Below are 6,010 nucleotides of genomic sequence, written 5' to 3'. Positions count from 1 at the left end.
GATATGAACAAAGAAAACTAACATCTACATGTACAACAAATTACTTTCCTTCATGAAAGAGAGTACATGAACTAAGAGTGATACATATTGTACATCATTTCTCATAGGAACAAGAGAATCAAAAAATAAACTATGCTAACACTATTATACATTTATGTTAATCACTGCATAAAAGATAATACTTAACAAATGGTGACTAAACATGAATTGAAATGATATAATGTAAGTTGGAGAGGGGAAGGTGATGGAGCATAACAATCCACTCGGCTTCACTACGATAACTAACAGCTTCAGATGATGTTTGTTTATATACAAGAGATATTATTGCTTGATTTATTGGGTTATGTTTGGTAAGGACACGGTGTTGTGATTAAATGTGCTGGATCCAAAGAAGGATTCAGACATCAGTTCATGATTTCAGACATTTTTTTTTTTTTTAATATGACTGAGTAAAGTAGATGACAGAGTGAAACTCTTCCCACATGGAATGCAGTGATACAGTTTCTCTCCAGTGTGGATCCTCTCGTGTTTTTTTAGATATTGTGGCCATCTGAATCTCTTGTCACAGTGAGAACACTTTAAAGGTTTTTCCTCACTGTGCACTCTCTGGTGCAGTTTCAGTTCAGCATCTGTAGTAAAAGTCTTCCCACAATCAAAACACATATGCTCCTTCACACTGTTGTGTCTTTTCTGATGTAATTTTAAAGAACTCGACTGACTAAAACTCTTTCCACACAAAGTACACATGTAAGGCTTCTCCTTTGTATGAACTTTCTGGTGGGTCTTCAGTGCATCTGACTTAACAAAAGTTTTTCCACACTGATCACAGGTAAATGGTCTTTCTCCAGAATGAACACGCAGGTGTACTTTCAAACTGGATGAGTTTCTGAAACTCTTTCCACACTGATCACATGTGAACGGCTTCACTCCAGTGTGGATCCTCATGTGTTCACTTAGAGACCATTTTTGTCTGAAACTCATCCCACATTGATCACATGTGTATGGTTTTACTCCAGTGTGGATTGTCATGTGTACATTAAAAGAACTTTTACTTGTGAAACTCTTCCCACATTGATCACATGTGAATGGCTTCTCTCCACTATGACTTCATGTGAATATTAAGACTGTGCATGTGTGGGAATCTCTTCCCGCACTGATCACATGAGTATGGTTTTTCTCCAGTGTGGATTTTCATGTGATCCTTAAAGTTGGCTTTTTTCGGAAAACTCTTCCCACATTGATCACACATTGATGTGCAGATTTTCTCCAGTATGGATCCTCATGTGTATTGTTAGGCTTCTTTTTAATGTGTAACTCTTCCCACAATGAGAGCAGGTGAAAGGCTTATTGGCTATTTTCAATAAATTACTTTTAGTCTGTGAGCGACTCAAAAATTTCTTACTAGTTTTGACATGATGCTGTTTCTCCTCTGCTTCACTCAGTTAATCGCTCTCTTCCATCACGTCTAAAATGAAACATAAGCAAGGATTATGTAGTGAATATTTATTTATTTAATGAAAGAGATGAGATAGGTTGAACATGAACATTTGTGCTCCATGACAGGCCGAACTCTCTGTAACCATTTAAAATTAGAGGCAACCACTGCATTTTAATCATGATCCAAAGAAAGATTCTACATACATGGCAATTTCTTATTTAAATTTGATGTCATTTTAAAATCTGAAGCAAAAAACAGAATGGTCTTTATCTTTGTGAAATTATGCTACTTAAAAGATGGGAAAAAAGGAGACAGGCTGAAAGAGAACACAAATTCTCTCTCTGACAGCAGGTGGCATTTATGGAACAGCAGCAAAACTGTGTTTCCTTGGTTACCACTGTAAACAAAGCAGTATTAGAAATACAAATTACAGAATACTAAGCTTACAGAGGAAAGATGAAACGAAACGAAACTTTTCTGAAGATAGTCATCTCCCCCAAATATACATTCATGCAATGGAGAGATGCATGTTCACTCGCAGACAGGTCTGTCTATAAATGAAATGAAGAGAAGCCCTTTATGTCATGATCTTTATGTCTTTTTTTGGCCTGATTAAAAGTGAGTTTAGAGCAAAGCTCTGCATAACTTTGGTGGTGGTAAATCTTTCCTGCCTGGGAGTTACGTACAATTTTACAATTTTACGTTTCAAAGATTATTTGTTAAATATAACAAATAATTGTGTGTCTGACTGGTTTGTTTGTTAGAGTTAATTATTAGTAAAGCAAAAGAGAAACGTGAAGAGAAAGACAAAAAACAATTTTGGCCTCCAACGATTATGGAAATACAATAATTGAAATAAAACAATTATTGTGTCCCCTTGCAGCGCTGCCCTTTCGTTCCTCCATCAAAGCCCAATTTCCCATGCAAACAAGTATAATCATGTAATGTGACTTTTACAAAATGGGACGTGCTTGATTAATCGAAGTATTTATTCATGAAAGCATGAACATGAAAGAGGACTTGCACTGCTCCCCAGCAACATGTAACGGACATGCGAAGTCATCGTTTAGCTCAAGGTGCGTGCCTAATTGGTCAAATACACGTAAAAATGTGTCAAAATGCTGCGCTTACTGATTATTCATGTATACCTTCGTTGGTCATCTAATATATGAACGTACATTTTTGAGAATGAAAACACGTGTGTAACGGTGAATAAGATATATGTGGCTTTAAAGTGACAGCGGACTACTTTCCTGCTGCGACTGAGTGCTTATTAATCAAACAAAATAAGCCTTTTTTTATAAATCACACACTGCTCTGAAGTGAAATATTTTAGTAGCTTTAATAAGTAACGAAAAAAAGTGTAATTCTTATAGTGAAGACTACGATATTTTAACATTTGGTTTTTCAATTCTGTTGTAGGCTGGAAACTGCTGGAAACTTTATATTAAAGCACAGTTTGTTTTATTTTGTGTCTTTTTATTCTATTGTATTTGTCCTTTGCTTTTCTAAATTACTGACAGTTAATTATTTTCCACAATTTTGAGGACTTTTTGTTTGTGTGGAAATCCACTGGTATCTACAATGTGCATCTCAATAAATTAGAATGTTGTGGAAAAGTTCATTTATTTCAGTAATTCAGCTCAAATTGTGCAACTCGTGTATTAAATAAATTCAATTGCACACAATCTGAAGTAGTTTGGTTCTTTTAATTGTGATTATTTTGGCTCACATTTAACAAAAACCCACCAACTCACTATATCTACAAATTAGAAAATGATGATATTCCAATCAACTAATCAATTCAAAACACCTGTAAATGTTTCCTGAGCCTTCAAAATGGTCTCTCAGTTTGGTTCACTAGGCTACACAATCATGGGGGAGACTGCTGATTTGACAGTTGTCCAGAAAACCCTTCACAAGGAGGGTAAGCCACAAACATTTATTGCCAAAGCTGTCTGTTCACAGAGTGCTGTATCCAAGCATGTTAACAGAAAGTTGAGTTGAAGGAAAAAGTGTGGAAGAAAAAGAAGAAAATCGATTCAAGAATTTGAGTGAACTTCACAAGGAATGGACTGAGGCTGGGGTCAAGTCATCAAGAGCCACCACACACAGACGTGTCAAGGAATTTGAGTTAAGTATTGGCTTTGAATAGTTAAAGGCTAGTTTATATGAAAAGTGGGAGCCACAAGTGAATTATATTGATGAATAAACAAATAATATAATGTTAAATAGATGTATTCAGAGAGATTGCTTGGATCACATCTTATCTGAAGTTGAAGTTTGTGTCCGTTATCTCCGGGAGACGCCCTGAAATGTGATACATTACTGAGATTGAGATTATAGCTTTTGCGTTAACTAAAATTTGGTAGACTATTTACAAGATTTCAGTCTGAAGTTATAATTCAATGCATCATGCGGATGTATTTATACAAATTATAGAAGTATGAAATGCTCTTATCAGACAGAATAGGTTACTTCTCTTCTCAAGGAATTGCTTGCTCTTTTCCAGCAAAGAAGAATTTGCTTATTAAAATAAACTAAAGAAATGATATATATTGTTAACTGGATGAGATTCCTTAAATTTTGGACATTTGCACAAGATGACTGACCATAGCAGAGCTTGCTTATGAAGTTGTGGTCAAAGTTTATAATGCAGTTCTCTTTGAGTGTTCATTTCATAGAAGAAGCAAGACGGCATCTTGTTCAAGACGAAACAAATTAAGAAAGAGACATTATGGCTGAGAGGAACAGAAAAAGCACAAATGAGATGAGTTGAATAATTGGACCACATCTAGAAGTCCACCTGACATTAAAAGCCTGAGAGCTTTAGTAAGTCCACAACCCAGCAGACATTCAGATGAAATCAGGGGTTAGTTCTTATATTGGCCCGAATCTGACTATCCTGGTTAAGGTCTCATACATTAAGCATATCCGTTTGGGGATAGAGAGGAATTTTTAAAAACCAAAGATGTGAAAAATTTAATGCAAAGCATTTATCATGTTGCACAGATAACCCTCATAATGAGGCGGATGGTAAATGTTTGATGAACGTGGATTGATGCGGATTGATAAAGGTTTACTGAATATGTCTAGGAATGATTATAAAGGAAGTAGATTTTTGCCTGTTAGTCAGCTGCAAATATGTCTTGACCCCAAAAAAATTCTAACAAAAGGTTTCTCAGTGGTTTACAGTAGTATCAAATGTACTTAAAAACGTACAAAAAGTTTACCAAACTTTGACTCCAAGAAAGGCCCCGTTTTCAAAATGGCAGCTGCCTGGTCCTTAAAATGACCATTACTCCTTTGTATTCCTCCTAGACCAGAAATATTGGTGCCTGATACATGTTTTGGGCATGTAATATTGTAATTAGCATATTTGCATGATAGATAAGTGATTACAAGTCCAATTATATATTAAAGCAGTTGGTTACAAGCATATTTATGGTAAAAAAAAATATGTACAATTTCCCTTAAGTACAGGTACATTTAAAAAAAAAAAAAAAATTGTTTTGTAATTTAATTTACATGTACAGTAAATGAACATACTTTCCAGAAGGCCAACGATTCTCTACAAATGTTTTTGTTGTTGTTGTTGTTGTTCTTATGAAGTATTCTAATTTGTTGAGATTGTGAATTGGTGGGTTTTTGTCAAATGTGAGCCAAAATCATCACAATTAAAACCAAACCAAACCAAAAGACTTAAACTACCTCAGTCTGTGTGCAGTGAATTTATTTAATACATTAGTTTCACAATTTGAGTTGAATTACTGAAATAAAGGAACTTTTCCACGACATTCTAATTTATTGAGATGCAACTGCAGATGTCATAGCAACATTAATTACAGGAAATATAAATTTGATATTTATCACTATCTTTAAATAAATCACATGGCCACATCATAATCATGTTAAATAACTTTGATTACAATATTGACCAAAATAATCATGATTATGATTTTTCACATAATCAAGCAGCCCTAATAAAAAAAAGCCAATGTGTTTGAAATCAGCAATCATGAGAGCAATTCAGGAATATTAATAAAGAATCAAGAATAAACACCCACTTCCTTGCTTTTCAGTATCTTTGTGACTTATTCTGCATGGTTCTGGATTATTCCTGTTCTCACTGTTCTCTAAACAACACTTTTAAAATAATGAACATAATTAAGTATTGGTGAATTCCGGTGTTGAATGTGTGTTTGAAGATCTGCAAAAAAAAAAAATAAAAAAAAATAAATAAATTATTGAGTAACACTATCATACCGTAAAGCTTCTATTTCATTAAGTAGACTTCATTTAGTTTCATTGGTCATTATTTATTCATTTGCCATTTTATATGGAACATTTTTTTTTTCAATCACATTAGTCGATATTTCAGATATCACAAATCGGAAAATATGCATTGCAGTGTAAAATAATCGATTGTTGTAGTTTTTGAAAAGTTTCTTTTCAATTCTTTAAAAAAAATATCTATTTTTCAAGGGGACTTTGTAACTTTGCAGATCTTTTTCATGCTTAAACAGCAACATTACACACTAACTAAAGTTGAAGAAGTGAAAAAGCATAACA

At 34.0% G+C, this 6,010-nt stretch overlaps 1 pseudogene; it reads right to left on the bottom strand.

The window, feature by feature from the left end:
* Nucleotides 1–327: 327 nt before the first annotated feature.
* On the bottom strand, nt 328–1,195 carry LOC113040604 (gastrula zinc finger protein XlCGF49.1-like; annotated as a pseudogene).
* Between the last annotated feature and the right edge of the window lie 4,815 nt (nt 1,196–6,010).

This window comes from Carassius auratus, chromosome 22, assembly GCF_003368295.1.
Source record: "Carassius auratus strain Wakin chromosome 22, ASM336829v1, whole genome shotgun sequence".
Taxonomy (NCBI): Eukaryota; Metazoa; Chordata; class Actinopteri; order Cypriniformes; family Cyprinidae; genus Carassius; species Carassius auratus.
Note: the sequence above shows the minus strand (reverse complement) of the source record. Positions and strands in the feature narration are given on the sequence as shown.